Source organism: Siphateles boraxobius, unplaced genomic scaffold, assembly GCF_051911475.1.
Source record: "Siphateles boraxobius isolate OS27281-9 unplaced genomic scaffold, OSU_SipBor_1 12, whole genome shotgun sequence".
NCBI classification, from domain to species: Eukaryota; Metazoa; Chordata; class Actinopteri; order Cypriniformes; family Leuciscidae; genus Siphateles; species Siphateles boraxobius.
Window position 1 is genome coordinate 27463418 of NW_027508722.1, and position 18839 is coordinate 27482256.

At 38.0% G+C, this 18839-nt stretch overlaps 1 protein-coding gene across 1 annotated transcript in view; it reads left to right on the forward strand.

Moving 5' to 3' along the window:
* fhl3a (four and a half LIM domains 3a) overlaps positions 1-18839 on the forward strand; it is a 54268-nt gene that overhangs the window by 25026 nt on the left and 10403 nt on the right. The window lies entirely within an intron of this gene.

Genomic DNA, 18839 nt, shown 5'->3' on the forward strand with positions numbered 1-18839 from the left:
AAGTAACTTTTCATTAAAGAACAAAGTGAGACAAAAACCACCTAGGACCACCTACCATTTTTGACCCAAATTAGCCTTATGCTCATGCGGTGCCGTGGTTATGGTGTAAGCCAGGTTTAAACCCACCCTTTCATGTGTTGCGTTACGTGAATGCATTCTTATACTCTACTGTGATGTGCAAAACAAAGCACTATAAGAAAGATGTTCCTTCCATATGGGGTGTTGCCACGAATGGAAACATTGTTAAGCAAATCTAGTATTAATAGTATGGTCAGAAATCCAGAAATAAAGATCAGAGAAAAAAAACATTCAACTAAAGGAGAGCTTTAACCACTCCATGACCTAATTTAATTTCTGAGAACTTCACTTTGTCACATTATGTTCTGTTTAGTGTTGTTTTCATGGACTTTCAGGTTGGTCTCATTTGTCACGTCTTTGTTCAGATTCCCGCCACTCATCTATCTACTTGGTTACAGTCATTATTAGTTCATCCGTGTCAGCTGTGTTCTATTAATTATCCTCGTTTGTATTTGCTTTATAAGTTCATCCCTCACATTCGTTCCCTGTTTGGTCTACGTTTCAGGTTGTGTGTACCATGCTTCCTGTTTAGACTCATACCTGTTGGGATTATTCTATTAAACCGTTTATTGGAACTTTATTCAACCTTGTCTTCATCTGCCTGTCTACACGCGCGCGTTACACACATGATGTCAAATGTCATTTGTTGGAGTCACAATACTTCAGTGGCAAAATTAGGGCTGTGCAAAATTCCCATTTTGGACCAAAGATAAAAGGCACTTTCCACTAATATATGGTACACTATGGTGATAAATGATTTAACATAATTTACCTATAATGAAAAAAATTCCTGTTAAAATACTTTTTATTTTATTAATATAATGTTTACTGTATGTTTACCCTTTTGCGTGTAAAGTATAAAAAACAAACTACAACACTTTCAGCTCAAGTGAGAATGTAGGAGATAGCACCAAAAACCTTGGAGACTAGACCTAAGAGGCCACATTGTGATGCCAACGAAATATCAGTTGTGACTAGTAGAGAGAAGTACAAACAAAGAAAGCAAATAGGAAAGGCCTTGAACCTCCTCACGGCCTCCTATGTTATGGCACATGAAGGAAAATCACAACTTGACTCAACTTATCGCAACTATGTTCCCACTGTTCTCATTGTTTTCATAACATTAAACAGGTCAGAGCACATCAACTTGACTTGGGTTCTCAGATATTTCTGTCCAAAGTTTGGGGTGGAAAAGAGGCACAAAAGAGTGAAAACGACAAAGATTTTCTTTAAAGTTTTGGTAGCGGATGAGTACAGGCTCTTCAGTTATACTGTTGTCTGGTCAATAAACAACGTCTCAGTCAGTGCTGTCATTGGGCATTCCTATGAAGTGGGTTTGGAAAGGCAAACTTGAATGTTACTCTCAATCTACCTAACCAGCGATTATTCTAACCATTGTAAATAATTTGTCATGTTGAGGATGTAGCAGTGTGCTCAAGATCAGTTTCCATCAACAACATCAAAAGACATCTGATCAAGGCAAGTGTTACAGAGGTTAAAAAGCTCTCTGCTACAGCCTGTTGAAAAACCACCAGTGAAATTCAGGAGCCCACCACCCTATCCTAAGGAAATGCTTTACAAATGCCCCTTGTGTTTGCCAGACCACCTTTCTGTGTCTTTATTTTCTACCCGGCATGGGAAGAACGAGTCCAGACATCTGATGTGTAGCATTGCCAAGCCACTGCAGCACTCTGCTCTAATCGTAGAGTTATTCTAAAATATACAGAGCGGGACAGGCAGCACTCAGGCATCCAGTGTCCACTCTTCACATCTGATGAGTGATCAGCTCAGCGTTGGTTCTACTCAATTCAAGTGTATTAGAGCTTCAATGAGAAAGAGTTACCGGTACTTATATTACTATTTGAGTTTTGTCAGTCAATCAATCTATCCAATTTTCCTCTTTCCTTTCCCCTTTGGTTTCCTCTTCCTGTTTTCTTTTCCCTTTACTTTCCGCTTTCATTTTCCATTTGCTTTGCAATTTGCTTTCCTTTCCTAATACCTTTCCCTTTTGCTTTCTTCTTTCCTTTCTGTTTTACATTTTCCTTTTTCTTTCCAATTTGCTTTACTTTTACTTTCCTGTTTGATTTTCCCTTTACTTCCCCCTTTCCTTTTCCATTTGCTTTGCAATTTGTTTCCCTTTTCCTTTTCCATTTGCTTTGGAACTTGCTTTCTTTTTCCTTTCCTATTTCCTTTTCCCCTTTCCCCTTTGCTTTCTTTTTTCCTTTCTGTTTTATATTCCCCTTTTCCTCTTTCTTTCCAATTTGCTTTGCTTTTACTTTCCTGTTTACTTTACACATTTTCCTTTTCTATTTCCTTTTCTTTTTCCCTTTGTTTTGCTCTTTCCAATTCACTTTACTTTCCTTTTCTTTTCCCATTTCCTTTTCCCTTTGCGTTCTTGTTTCCTTGACTTTTCCATTTCCTTGCCCATTTGCTTTCCTCTTATTTTCCACTCGGCTGTACTCTTTACAATTGCATTTACTTCACTTTTCTTTTCCCATTTCATTTTCCCTTTGCATTCATTTTATTTTCCTTTCCATTCCCTTTTGTTTCCCTTTGCTTTTCATTTCCTCTTTTCTTTCCCCATTCTGCCTCTCCTCTCTTGCATCATCCCTTAAAAGGAGCATGTGTTGATATTCACCTGACAGTATGTGACTTTAGGTTACAGTTCTCAGACATAAAAGCAAAGGAGCATTCAGTTACAGACGTTTGATGACACATGGAGGACAGTGACGCCAATGACCATGTTTGGTTAAAATTTCTACTCCGCGAAGTCACTGGGAAACAGAAAAGCGAGCGGGCTCATGGGATTACAATTGTTTCTGTTTGTTCTTGGAGCAATAATATACTCACTGCCTCTTTCTTACTGTCTTACATAATCCTCTGCACACCCTCCCACAACAATGACCCAACCTCAGTCGTCTTTACCCCGGTTAAAAGAATACTTCTTGTTATGACTCCCCACCGCTGTCATTTTGCATTATCCTCACCTTCTTTTAATGCAGCAAAGCTGTGAACATTTGATTCACCAGGTCTTTCTCTGGTTTGTCTTGATTTACATGACCTGATACAACTCAAACCATACAAACCTCCTTTTTCTCTTCATCCCAGTCCACCCTTCATACTGTCAGTTTCTATCTTTGTATTCTTCTTGCCTCTGAAGCACTTACCGGCAAATACCACAAAAAGTGAAGAAAAGACAGCCCTTCCTGCATTCTTCGGGCAATGACTCTCCAAACCTACTTTGGCACTCTGGAGTCAACTGCATACTTCTGTCAATAGAAAGCAGATGTTAAACTGTAATGTATGGCAGTTTTTTTCCCTCTGTCTCTCACTACACAGGAAGAAATATATAGGCGAGACCTTTTTTAACCATCTACATGGATATAAATAAAGATGATGAATAAATCTACCTCTATTTTCACCTTTTCTTGGCACAGTAGCTTGAGAAGAAGCACACCTGAATTGCAGATGCAGTATAAATGCAAACACTACAAGAAAGAAGTGTCACCATGTTTGTTGATTGTTTTTTGACCATAATTCCATAGCTTTCTATGAAGTAATATATTTCATGGTATATAAATATGATTCTGCCAATGTGCTATGCTACCGCTTAGCACTCATCGTTTATTTGATTAAATACAGTAAAAACAGAAATATTCTTAAATATTGTTACAATTTAAAATAACTGTTTTCTATTTTAATATATTTCAAATGCTGATTTGGTGCCTAGAAAACTGTTATACTTTTATCAGGATTCTTTGATAAATAGAAAGAACAGCTTTTTTTAATAGATTTTTTGTAACATAAGTGTCTTAACAGTCACTTTTGATCAAGTATTAATTTCTTACAAAAACAAATCTTAATGACTTTTGAACGGTAGTTTATGTATTTTGCAAGAGAGATAATAAAACAAGCAAAAAATAAATAAATCTCAAATTCTATTAGCAAACACAAACAATCAAACCACCTAGCAATGCGCAAAAAAAAAAAAACCCAGTCAGAAAGCCTTAGCAACTGCATAGCAAAACCACGGAAACCACCACAGAAACCTAGCATTGTGGCACTGACTTTTGTATGGTCATTGGGCAAGAACTAGTTAGCTTAGTATCTAGTTATAGCTGCAGATTGAATGTAAAGTTAGCATCATATTATTTGTTTTATTTTGCCTCTTCTTCTTTTTTTGTTTTTCCCCCCACTTTGGCTTATTTTCTCTTTCATACAGAGCTGCAATTTAGAGTAAAGTTTCTGTGAAATAGAAGATTTATTCCTCATCAGTGCCTTTGCTAAGGGCAAAGGGCTTGCTAATTGACTGTGTAGCTCTGCGTGTCCTCTTTAATGACTGCTGCACTAGCCTTTAGCTAAACTGTCTTGGCACAGATCAAGTGTAAAATGTCAAACAACTATAGTGAAAATGCCAAAAAAGGGTCAAATAAGGCCATTATTGTTGTGGAGGGAGTTAGAGTTAGCCTTGGATGATGGCTTACAGACACATCCATATACCTCTGGAAGGGCTTGTGGTTTGTGAGGGTGATTTTCAGGGTATATATTCACACTTCCCGTCTGCTTAAAAGCTTGGAAAATGACATCCTTGTTAATGTTGACTCCCTAAGCAGGTGCTCATTAATGTTCATTGATGTTTACGAGGTGAACCTGACTGTGCCATCCTCGTGCAGCATAAGGCTGTGTTTAAAGGGCTCATTGGAAATGACATGTTATGCCTGGTCTGTTTCTGTTCTTCTGGCATGCTCCTGTCTCACATCTAACGTGTACTAAATTAGAAGAGGCTCCGAAATGAGCAAACAGACCCAGTACTGATCAGTCAGCCAAGAGTATCTCCCTCCTTTGCGTCAATGATGCAAGTAGTGATTTAATCTTTTGCAGGGGTAAATTGTACATTTGGTCGATAAAAGGGTTAGAAAGAAAGAGATCTTGTTTATGCTGGTCATTGTCTGGTTTACATCAAATCTTGTTGTTTTGCAAAGCTGTCTCGGTTCGGATTATTTGCTGATGATGGTCATTCTGAAGGATAACTGTGGTCAGTGACGTCTGCTCCACATGGCTGGGCCTGTAACAGAAGATGGATTCACGGTTTAAGCGAGACCGAGTCCTTTGCGGTTGTGATGTTAAGTGTCTGGCCAGTATGTATGTTAACTGTTATCACTGTCACACTGGAGAAAATGGGTAGGATTTAAACTCTGTGGCGGCAGTCGAACAGATCATTTACTAACACTGTCAAATCATCCGCTACAGAGTAAACAACAAAGGCCCAATTTCACAAGCACAGCCATTACCAAAAGGCATATTCTAGAGCAGGGAATCTCAAACATTGGTCTGCAGGTTACAATAATTGTTAGAATTTTTTTTTTTTTTTTTACATAGGTGTGTATGTGTATGTATATATATATATGTATATATGTGTGTGTGTGTGTGTGTGTGTGTGTGTGTGTGTGTGTGTGTGTGTGTGTGTGTGTGTGTGTGTGTGTGTGTGTGTGTGTGTGTGTGTGTGTGTGTGTGTGTGTGTGTGTGCTTTTCATAAATATTTTTCATTTTTTATAAATGTTTCATATTTAATAAATAAATAATTTATTTCATATATAAAATTATAATTGGATGGAAATCAACTACATAAATATTCTATTACTGGCATCTATTTTTTTGTTTGTTATTATTATATTAGTTTATATAATTTTGTTGTAATGTTCTTGAGCATAAATAACTTTTTAACTAGTGAACATTTGGTTCACGTGGGCTCATTAGCTAAAAGTAGCTAGTAAATTAAATTAATCAAAAACAAAATCACAGTCTGGCAAACTTTTAGGTCAGTAGTTAATGCATCTATACATTTAGCATGGTAGATGGATGATAAGCAACCACAAACAATAGAAGCAGCTAGCAATGCGCAAAAAGGACTCAGAACGCCTTAGCAACTGCATAGAAAACCATTGACTTTTGATTGAGCAAGCACCAGTTAGCTATAGTTAGTATCTAGCTTGTCACTAAATGTATTATTTCAAGTTGGTATGTATTATACGTTAGTGTAAGTAGGTATGTAATGGAAGCTTAATACGGTTAGTAATAATTTTAAGGGGATTGGTAGTTTCCTTCAGAGTTTTGGGGTGTTTGAAAACCACTGTTCTAGAACATCAGCACATGACAACAGATGTGTGAAGACCTAATGTAAAAAATACCTAATGTAAGTAGAGAGAGAAATTTGTATGTCTCATCTGTCTGGCGTACACCAAGTACTTTAATGAGGATAATGTGTCAATGAGTGAGCACAAACATTTGGATTTGTTTTTGAATGTTATCTCATCTTCATCGCCAATTGCCTCCCTGCTTCCTCCGATAAGGCTCTCTCTCCCTCTCTTCCTTACTTGCTCTGCTGTTTTTTTGCCTTATCTGATGTGACTGGAGCCAATCCTAAAAGGCAATACCAAGTGCACATTTACATCTTCTTCACTGCAGCTTTTTCATGTTGATACTGTGGCTTTACAACAGAACCATAAATGTTTTGTTTTGTCAGACAGCATACCACCTTGTCCCTGAAACCTGTCAGCTATTTTTCAGCATGATCTCTGATCTCTGAAATCCAGTATGGAGTCAGTGTAAAAGTGTGCACTTGTCATTTTACTGTAGCATTAACCTACTTAAAAACTAACACTGTATTTGTTATGGTAAAACAAACATATTGTGGATATAAAACACTTATTTTTTAGTACAAAATATGTTTGGTCTACGAAACTTAAGAATACCTGCTGAGACTATTTTGGTTTATGCAACAAATTTCAACAATACAAATAAATAAATACTCATGCACTTAAAAAACTTATCCTTTAAGTTTACATATCCTCTAAATAATCTAGCATCCTGAATACTGTATAATATATAATAGGTGTGTATGTACAGTATATATAATACATGATATACATATGCTTACAGTATATAAAATATGTACTATATGTACAATACATGATATACATATGCTTATATGATGATATATATATATATATATATATATATATAATCTCATTACTATGCCAGACTCATTGCTATGTATCTGCTGGTGTTGTGTTTTCTGCTGACTGTAAATCAAATCTAGAGCTATCACTGTGCCTGGAGCTGCGCCAATGGCAGACTGATCTAAGTGTGCTGCTGTCTGTAAATCCATATGCTACATTTTCACTTGCCAGTTTAATTTATAAACCTTTGCAAACCTACTCACCCTCCACTTACTCTGTTTTTCCCTTAAAGGTGAAGTATGTAAGATGTTTTATGGTAATATACATTCTCTAACCCAGTTTATTGTTACTATTGTTACTATCTTGAACCCCCCCAGGCACCATCTAAACATTGAGAGCGGTCCGCTCAGATCTGTCAGTCTCTTTTCAGCTCAACCTATAGCGAGAGTTTGGGGCGTGGCTACCGTAGCAGGCGGAGCCAAAGGGTGTTTAGGCACTGAAAAATAACCCCTGAAATGATGACTTCCGGTAAATATTATATGCTATCATACATTATAGCATATTATAATACAACTTATTAGGCCTATATATTTATAGAATAGCAAAGTAGGCCTAATCAATATACAAGACTGAACCACGTAGATATATAAAGGCTATCATGATAATTTTGCCAACAATGAACCATGGATTTGTTTAGTTTATAATACGTTTAATTTTTTACTTAAACAAATACAACATATAACATTCAAAACTCATCACCTTAGACTGCATTTGAAGAAAAATAAACACAACAGTTTTCTGTAGTCTTGTGCGAACTTATTTAATAGAATTACACTTCTAGAATGTTCTTTCCAGTGCAAAAAATACATTTTTAATTTAATTAGACAAAATTTTAAGGAAGTGTAGTGCAAATATCTTTATATAATTATAGTTCCATTATAGTTAAAGGCGGGGTAGATAAGTCTGAGAAACTAGCAGAAAACTGCTGGATTTTGAGAGTATTCAACATAGAAACTCCCACCCCCTTCCTTCTGAGCTCATTCCAAGGCCACGCCCCCAAAACACTTGAACACGCAAAGCCAACCGCTCAGCTGGAGGACGCGTTTACCAGTGCGGAGCGGAGAGGAGCGCAGTGCGATTGAGTGACATCATGTTAGAATCACAGGTAATAAAATACCTTTTTGACTGCTCTTTCTCTGCCATAATTGTGAGACTTCGTGGCTTGCGGTCGGTACAAGCCTCTCCTCTTCCGAAATGAGCGAGTTAACCGAGTGTGCGCATGTGGGCAGCTCCTGTTGCAGCAGGGCTGGTAGTCATAGCAACGAGGGAGAGTGACATTCGCCCAGTCAATCAGAGCACTCGGTCCAAATGGAATAATGAGCTGTGTTTATTGCAGCCCTGAGAGGACTACAGACACTCTATTTTTATAAACTCCTTTTCAGAGTATTTACATTTTAGATATGTATTGGTCTATAAAGACCGTTTAAACAAATTTGGCAAAAAGTGTTTTAGAAAAAAATTACCTATCCCACCTTTAACTTTCTTTTCGCCGGCTGCTAGGAGGTAGTCATTTTTACATTTCCCACTGTTGTCACTTGTCGTCATCGTTGCTACGATATGTGACTCACAATGACTAACAACCAATTAAAAGGGCATTCTCTGATGATGTTCCAAGATGTTAAAAACACTACGCGGCTGATCATAGACAAACAGGGGGAGAAATTAGTATCTACCGCACCGTCCGGGGTTTTTTTTCTTATCATAGCCTACAAATGTCTTCGTTCATAGTCTGTCTGACATATATTAGAAGCTATGTGTCTGTCATGGATTTGCACTGAATTGATTCTCAAAAATACGGAACAAAGTGTGTTCTGTATCAGTTCAATACGGAACAAGACTTTTATGTGTCAAATACGGAACAATTCCGTATTATACGTTAGGGGTGTGAACCTACACTGGTCTCACGGTTCGGTTCGATTACGATTATCATGTCATCGATTCAGTTCAATTCGATATCGCGATGCATCGCGGTGCACTGCATCTGCAATTTAAATTTTTACTCCAAAAGCGATGTGTGAGTGCACGCGCGCTTGTTCGCCTGTTCGGGAAGTCGCACTGACAGAAACAGTGACATTCCAGTTTAAGTTTCAAGGGAGTAAAGCCTGTTTATGCCATTTAGTAAATGAAATTGTGTCAAATCAATTTTGTTGTAAAGAAATGTTCATTTAAAAGCAGCGCTCATTCATCAGTGTATAATGTTACCATAGAGATGCGTGCATCAACCGTCGCCGAGCTCGCTGTTGAAGGTAACGATCATCCATTTATAATCACACGTAATAACACAGAATATTTGTAATTTGACCACCGGGTTCGGATACTTAAATCAGCTCTATGTGTGCGTGACATGAGCGGGCACAGCGCGTGTCTTCTCCAGGTCGTTCTTACCAGGTTGTTCATTAGAGCCGAAATGTGCCCAGAATAGATGTAGGCTTTTAAAGTATTCGGAGCATTTTTAATTACAAAGCACACACGCGACAAATGACGTCAGAAAAGCATCAGTATAACCGGTTATGGTCTATTACTGAACCGATACCGAATCGTCCTCGTCTGCATCGCGATGCATCGAAGAAACGATTAATTTCGACACCCCTATTATACGTAACCGTTGGCAACCCTAACAAGTTATCACACTCACATCAGTCAACTGTCATTCTGACTGTCTTCTGACAAACAGAGTTCCGGTCCAAAGATATTCAACTCAATGAAGAAAGTGTACTGATACTTTTTTGGGGGGATTTCTAGGCATTATATTTTATGATGTGTATTTACCTAAAGAATGAATGAAATAATTAATGACTTGGCCTAGCCTACTACTTAATTTTCCTACTTAACTTAATTTGTTGACTCCTTTCATGTTACACAGTAAAAAGCATGTCTGCGGGACCCGGCTATATTTTTTGACCACCCATTCCCACATTACCAATAGCATTATCATGCACAAGTTCAGAAAGACAAATGTTCCAGTTTATATTGTTTACTTTGATGTGTCCAGTGTAGACTGTCTCAAACAGTTGTGGTGTGTCATGTCAAGAAATGTGCCCTGTGCAAATACGTTGGATGGGTTTATTATAAGTGAGACGCTCATGTTAGCCTACTCAATTGCTTGCTCATGATACAACACAGCTAAAAGTATTCCTAATTGGTTGGCATTTTTATTCAAAGAAGCCTACTTTTACCTGTTGAGACATACATTCAAAAGCATCCTTAAGATCTGTATTTGTGATGTTTGAGCTGGTGCGACTTGTGAAAAGAAGCATTTACAAAATATGCTTTATTTTTGTAACTCTACTAGATGTAACTAGTGTCGCAGAAACCACATACTTTACCTTTAAAGATTAGAAAAGCTATATATTACATAAACAGTAAATTTTTCTCTTTTTTCATATCAAACAGAATATTACATTTATTACATTCATCACAAGCCCAAGAGGATGTGGCCAATCAAGGCAGCCTCTGTATTAATCTGACAGAATCCATTTGTGCAATGGAATACATATGTTATTCCATTGACAGAATTTTTAATTCAGTCAACTATATCTGACGATATAAAAGTCAGTAAGTTATTGAATTTAGGGTGTTATATAATAGTCATGGTGAGGTGGCAAGTAGCCATTGCCTCCTGTTGCCCAGGCAGACGTTTGAAAGGCCGAGCTCTGGCTGGACCCCAGGAACAGGAAGGGCACGGGTCAGTTTCCCAGCGGGAGGCACTGGCGGCCCGTTTAATGTGAAGTGGAGCGTGATGGGAGTTTGGTCAGAGGATTAGTGTTGTTGTCTCTGAAACTGCAGTGGGACAGGGGGTCTGCGTGAACACGCCGCCCATGCCCCTGCAGCCTTGCTCCCTTTCAGTCTGGCCTCTCTGAAGTTAGACAAACATGCTTTTGTGGCCTTGTCATTCCCCAAGAATCTCACAGACTGTTCTGAGAAGGACCGCCATATCCTTCAGATACAGATAGGACCAGAAGGCGACAAGATAGCTGCTTTGAAATATTTAAGAGCTGGCCTATGGTCACTAAAACAGTTATTTCTCTCATAGTATTGCAGGCCTGACAGTATGTCTGTACTACTGGAAGGGACCGACAATGCAAAATGCTGCAACCGAGTGAGGTTATCAACACTGCAGGCAATGTCAACTAAGAGAATTCACTAGCACTGTGCAATCAGCAACATGAAAAAGTGCTTATAGTTAGTATGTTAGTATTGCTACAATAACATGGCTAGAAGCAAAGATTATTAATATTATAAGGCCAGAGACCAGAAACATCAGGAGTTGTTTGGAGTGGCTCTGATCATGTAAGACGGTGTTATTTAAATATACAGCATAATGACTGGAGATATACAGTCACCTAAAGGACTATTAGGAACACCATACTAATACTGTGTTTGACCCCCTTTCGCCTTCAGAATTGCTTTAATTCTACGTGGCATTGATTCAACAAGGTGCTGAAAGCATTCTTTAGGCATAAAAAAAAAGTTTGGTTCCGGTTGGTTGTCAGTTGAGGTCATGGGTCGGTAGGGACTTTTTTTTTTCTTTCTTTTTTTGTCCAGTGGCAGCAAGGGATAGGAAGGAAATTATTATTATTAATTTTTTTTTTTTTTTACAGTAGCGATGGAAAAGCTACTCTATTTTTTCATAACATAGCCTACCTGTACATGTACTCTACCACCTTGTGTGTCCCAGCATGTTACACACACACGCTGATTTTAAATGTTTGCGCGGGGGCAAACGGGACGTCAGACGTCTCGTGAGTTCAGTGTTGGAAAGATCAGTTGTTTTAACCATAGACATCATAGAGACTAGATGCCCTATTGGCCGCTGTGGCGCAAAAAATGCGGCCGCCATCTTAAACCGGTCATACTCCTATTTGCGTTGCATAACAGCAGTAGATGCCAGAGCACTGTGCAGCATATTCCTGCTCAAATCGGCGGACCATCACTCGGGGATTACTTTTCACAAGTAAGATTTAACATTTAACATTACCTTACTATTGTTTGTATTTTGTGAGTAAAATATTCAATGTGTCCTGTATATTAGCTACGTGTGTACCTTTGTACCTTTGCAGCAAAAAAAAAACGCGTGAAAATCAGTTCGGTATTCAGTGAGATATGATTAATTAAATGCGCTGGCAGCTCATTGCACCTGCCAAACAGATTACACTGAGCGGAGCGGGTGACCGGTTTAAGATGGCAGCCCCATGGCTTGTCCGCGCCAATAGGCAGTAGCGGTCGATAGGGCGTCTATCTATATGATGTCCATGGTTTTAACCATTCATTAACCCTCTGGGGACTAAGCTCTTTTTGGTCCGTTTTCTCTATTTTTACATTTGGGCTTATAAACTATATGTAATGGAGATGGAACACTATGTGTTTGGTATCTATGGATTCAGAAGACCCTAAGCTAACATAAGCGCACATGTAATATGTTTATAAAGGAAGTATGAGTGAAAATGTACCATAAACTAGTGAATTTCAAAAACGGAAATTTGATTTTTGGCATTTATTTTTTTGTAAATCACACATCACACAACAATAGTGAACAGTTTTTGAACAAAAAATATATTTGTCAAAGCCTTTGCTTGACAGACATGTGTAATTGTTAAATAAAATGTGTAAATAACAATGAAAAATTTAACTTTATTTACAAATAGTCCCAGGCGTTTTCCTTAGGAATGCTTAGAATTTTCTAAGCAATACTTTCTCCTCGTCACTATCCAGTAATTCTTCCAGAGCTTGTTCCACCGTAAATAGTTTACTGCTTGCCATCATAAAAGTGCTAAAACAATAAATAATGCTATAATTGTATGTGTGTATATATATATTATAATTGTTCTGTCTCTCTCTCATATCTCTGTGCGCTCTCGCTCCGTAAAGCCTAGTTTATACTCGACACGTCCGTTCGCTTTCTGTCATCTCTGCCACGAGACGCTGTTTGCGTAATAGTATATAGTACCGCCCCTTGCAAGGCTACAGAGTCCTCCGATTTGCTAGAATACGTCATGGTAACCTTCCTCTGATTGGGTAAGAAAAATATTCCTCCATTGGCTATATTTCCATTGGTTGTTGCTTGTGAATCTGCCAAACAACATCGATTTCATTGGCCTTTGACGAAGTGGTATTGCACAACAAGGAAGTGTGTATACAAGCCGGGTAAGTTTGTTATCACTGTTTTCAGCGGAATCTGAGGAAGGCGGCAAAAAAGACCGCATCTCTCTATCATTAATAGTTTTTAAGATAATTACACATTTGTAAAAGTATGTCATTTTGGGCGGTACCGCCCAATCCGTCCCCAGAGGGTTAAAACGAATTGGTTCAAATGAGTCATTAGTTCGCGAATTGGACGTGTCATTATCAGACGTGTGCTCGTTGTGGGATTATCTCGGCGGTTAGGACATCCCACAAGATTTGTGTCATCACAGAAAACATTTCATCACTGGATAGTTTTTTCGTTAAGTTAAAGTGTGGTTTATATGTCAGCTGAATGTGTGGAACGCTTTTCAGAGAATACAAGGCAACGTATTTTAGCACAATTCCCACCCAGCGATAATTCAGGAAAAAAGAAATCTCCGAATGCTCCACATGAAACTTTAGTCTTCAGACCTTGCCATCATGTCGATTTATTTTGATTAATATGTGCGAGGGAGAGCAAGACAGTGCTTAGTTTTGAGATGGTGAAGCCTACACTTTGGCCTGGCTCCGCAGAGAGAGTGCGCGCGCGCGACCGGGGCTCTCTCTCTATCTCTATCTCTCTCTCTCTATCTCTCTCTCTATCTCTGCTCGTTCAGTTCATGCGCCCTGTCTCAAGCGCAGCAGTGCATCTACATGACAACAATGATGTGTGAACGCCCGTGGCTGTCTCGTTTGTTCGCATTGCTGGAGGACAACAGGCTATACAAATACGGTGCTGTACAAAAACATAAATTATAGTTCGCCTCAAAGTTTTTTATTTGTGTATTTATTTAATTTGTATTATTTCTTCCCCAAGCTCATAAAATAAATTTGGGTCGCACATAATTTGACAGGGTCGGTCGGAAACCGGAACCAAACAATTTTTTTTCTTATGCCTTAGAAATGTTGGCCCATATTGATAGGATAGCATCTTGCAGTTGATGGAGATTTGTGGGATGCACATCCAGGGCACGAAGCTCCCGTTCCACCATATCCCAAAGATGCTCTATTGGGTTGAGATCTGGTGACTGTGGGGGGCATTTTAGTACAGTGAACTCATTGTCATGTTCAAGAAACCAATTTGAAATGATTCGAGCTCTGTGACATGGTGCATTATCCTGTTGGAAGTAGCCATCAGAGGATGGGTACATGGTGGCCATAAAGGGATGGACATGGTCAGAAACAATGCTCAGTTAGGCCATGGCATTTAAACGATGCCCAATTGGCACTAAGGGGCCTATAGTGTGCTAAGAAAACATCCCCCACACCATTACACCACCACAGTGGTAACAAGGCATGATGGATCCATGTTCTCATTCTGTTTACGCCAAATTCTGACTCTACCATCTGAATGTCTCAACAGAAATCAAGACTCATCAGACCAGGCAACATTTTTCCAGTCTTCAACTGTCCAATTTTGGTGAGCTCTTGCAAATTGTAGCCTCTTTTTCCTATTAGTAGTGGAGATGAGTGGTACCCGGTGGGGTCTTCTGCTGTTGTAGTCGGTCCATTCTCCTTTGACCTCTAGCATCAACAAGGCATTTTCGCCCACAGGACTGCCGCATACTGGATGTTTTTCCCTTTTCACACCATTCTTTGTAAACCCTAGAAATGTTTGTGCGTGAAAATCCCTGTAACTGAGCAGATTGTGAAATACTGAGACCGGCCCGTCTGGCACCAACAACCATGCCACGCTCAAAATTGCTTAAATCACCTTTCTTTCCCATTCTGACATTCAGTTTGGATTTCAGGAGATTGTCTTGACCAGGCCACACCCCTAAATGCATTGAAGCAACTGCCATGTGATTGGTTGATTAGATAATTGCATTAATGAGAAATTAAACAGGTATTCCCAATAATACTTTGGGTGAGAGTGTGTGTGTGTGTGTGTGTGTGTGTGTGTGTGTGTGTGTGTGTGTGTGTGTGTGTGTGTGTGTGTGTGTGTGTGTGTGTGTGTGTGTGTGTGTGTGTGTGTGTATATATATATATATATATATATATATATACACACAATATCTGTACTACTATCTTCAACTTCAAGGACTCAGAGTTTTGGCATTTAACCACAGGCCACTAAATCAGTAACAAAACACTTTGCTTAAATGAAATCCCGGCTTAGACTTTCAACTACAACGTGTCAGAGGATTCCTTATGGTTCTGTACAAAATACCACATTAGATTTCAACCAAAGCCAGCTCTGACTTTGTAAGTAGAGGGAGAGATCTTACTTCATTTTCCCAGCTTCTGGATTGAATCACTTCTGGACGTTTAGCCCTGGGGTCATTGATGACATCATGCCCTCCACCTTAGTCGAAACTGCTCATTTACTCTCATGTTGCTTGTTGCTCCCATGATGTTTTAGAAACTGAGCACAGAAAGGAAGTAATAACAACCGCCGCCCTAGACAACATAAGTATTTATATATCATCTGAGCTGGAACTATATTTCCCTCTGTACAGTGAAGCACTCAGTCCTACCTCATCTTTAATGCTTACCAGAAGGCGAGTTATTCTAACTAAAGCTCATGTCTCCCCAGAGACCGTAAACACACTTGTAGTCAGGCTGCAGAACCGCTATTGTTGACGTTACTTGGGTGAACGATGAGGCCTTCGAAACACTGTTGGTGATCCTTCCTGGCGTGTGCAAACAGTCCGTCCTGTATTTAGATTAAATTTAATGTGAAATTAAGCATATACTTGCCAAATCAAAGAAAAAAGATGCATAGATCTGTCGACTTTCATTATAAGCAACATAGTTTCTCCACGTACATTTAAAATATGTTTATCAGACCTCCATTACTTCTTTTTATAACATGCTACATTTACTGTAGCACTAAGCCTGGTTTCATTTCTCCTCCTTTCAGTCTATCAAGTTTCCAGGAAGTAAGAGCCATTAGCTCTAGAGATCTGAGGCAAGATGAAGGAAGTAGATGGTGATTGTGGAATGGATCCCAGGTGTTCACACACCTGCACAAAAGCTGTCTTTACTCACTTTTACATGTTTTCCTGTTACTTGTCAGCAAAGTTTTTCCTGTAACTGTCATTTGTCATTTTATTATCATTCACTAAAACTAATGTTTTTAACATTTTTGTTAATTGAAATAAAGCTAAAAAAAATTAAATATAAATATTAGAAGAAAAACTTAAATTAAACATTTTGAAATTACCTTGGCATGCAACTAACTGAAATAAGTTGAAATACTAAAAAAGTATAAAAATACAACTGAAATTATTTAGAAATAAAAAACTAAAAATAATAAAAAAATTATCAAAAGCACATAACGAAATTATAAAAAATTAAAGTAAAATTAAAATATAAAAATAAAAGCCATTATATAACTATAAAAGTATATAAATAATGCCAAAATAGCACTGATGGGTGTTTAATGGTATAATGACAATAAAGAGTAAATGAAAGGAAATATCTACTTATATAATATAATGTGTTCCAATTTCTTATAAATGTTGGTTTAATTTGATCCTGAAAACAGTATTTTTTTAAGACAATTTTCAATTTAACAACTCTTAAATTGTCATGTGATGTAACCATCAAGTATATTTTTCTATTCAGCATCGATCTCTTTTTAAACATATTTTTTCAAGGTGAAAAGTAATTGTTATTCACATTATGAATTATTAATTCATAAGAATCATTACATTTTTGGGGAGTCACACTGAACCAGCCTTGTCTCACCTCTACAAAGCCAAATTATATATTAAAAGAGAATATGCATTTTTAATGTACTTTTTAATAAATTAATGACTAGGAAAAAAAAGTGTGTCATGTCATTGACCCATCTACGAGAAACACCGAACCATGATACCCTTGATGGGAACGGGGAAGGTTCATATTCCCTCAAACGCAGGTCTGTAATGATGTAAACCAGGGGCAGCCTCAGGCCACGGGAGCCTTAAACATGAACGTTCCCTAATTTACGAGCAGATGCAGGGCAAAGAAGCTTTTAAAGCAGCTCTCAGCTGAGGGTAAGTGGTATCATCGTAGTAAAAGAGTGTCAGCTGATTATTTATGAAGCTTCAGGAGGTGCGGTGCCTTTTTTTATCTTAGCTTTTCACACCCACGATCATATGAGCCTTTTGTCTTGCCAGGGGAAAGAGGAAAGATGAAACACGGTGGTTGATATCTTTCATCTCGCATCTCGTGATTACACCCTCCCTGTGGGCGTGTGTAAGACAGGCAGCGTAAATAGATTCATTATTTCAGCGGTGGCTGATTATTATTATTAGCTGGGTGGAAACTGATACACTGGGCTTGTCTCTGCCAGGGAGGCCTATCACTTATCATAAGGCTTTACTCCAACGTCTCAGTAATGTTTTGGCAACCTGATAGCGTTGCCGCAATGCTGTAACAATATTATTCCGTGACGGGCACTCGCAGGGCCGTACGCTCACGTTAAGGACAACCTGGTGTTTTTATTACATTTTTGCTTTATGTGTGCACTGTAAATGGTTTTAACACCTCGCATTGTGAACATGGGGTATGTTATTGTGCCGAATGTGAACAAATCTGATCCTTACTCCCCTATGAAGATTGTGTGATGTAAGACAGGCATTACAAAATAAAATAAAAACATCAGTATTGTTTTGGACTAGTGCTTGTTCTTTCAAAAAAATTAGGAGTTCTTGTCACTTTGGCTGTTCTCTAAACACTCTCCCTAGGTGGTCTGCGCATCCAAGGCAGAAGTGTTTATTCACAAATATTTGCTGGTGAAGCATGCAAATGTGCAGACCTCCAACAGAATGAGGTCTTTTTCCAAACAAGAATATAGTCTTACCTTTGTGATCTTGAAGGCATTTTATGCGTCATGCAGTGATGAGTTTGTCTTTTTTTTTTTTGTACATAAATGCCAAAGCAAGAAAGCTTGGGTTAGGTGCAAACTCCCAAAATTTTATAAAACCCACAACAAAGATGAAAACAATGGGAAATCAATGCCCAAAACTAAAGCTTTTGCTGCCTATTTGGCCATATGTGCAAGCATATATGTAAACATATGTAAACGTATACCTTTAATTCAGTGTACTGTAAGTAGTTTTGGACAAAAGCCTCTGCCGAATGCCTAAATGTAAAAGGTATATATAAATTAGTTGATGTGCACTACCGTTCAAATGTGTGGGTAATAGTTGATCTCAGAAGAGTTGATATCAAAAGTACAGTAAAAACAGTAAAATTGTGAAATATTATTCCAAATTATCTATATTTCTATATTTAAAAAAGTAATTTATTCCTGTAATTGCAAAGCTGTATTTTCAGAATCATTACTCCAGTCTCCAGTGTCACATGATTCTTCAGAAAACATTAATGCTGATTTAGTGCTTAAGAAACATTTCTTATTATTTTTACAGTTGAAAACAGTTGTGCTGCTTGATTATTATTTTTTTGAAAACCATGACACATTTAAAAAATAAATGAATAGAAAGTTCAAAAGAACAGCATTTATTTGAAATAGAAATTTTTAACATTTATAAATGTGTTAACTGTTATTTTTGATCAATTAAATGCGTCCTTGCTAAATCAAGTATGAATTTCTTTTTTTTTTTTAAATAATAGTGTAAGGTGACTAAT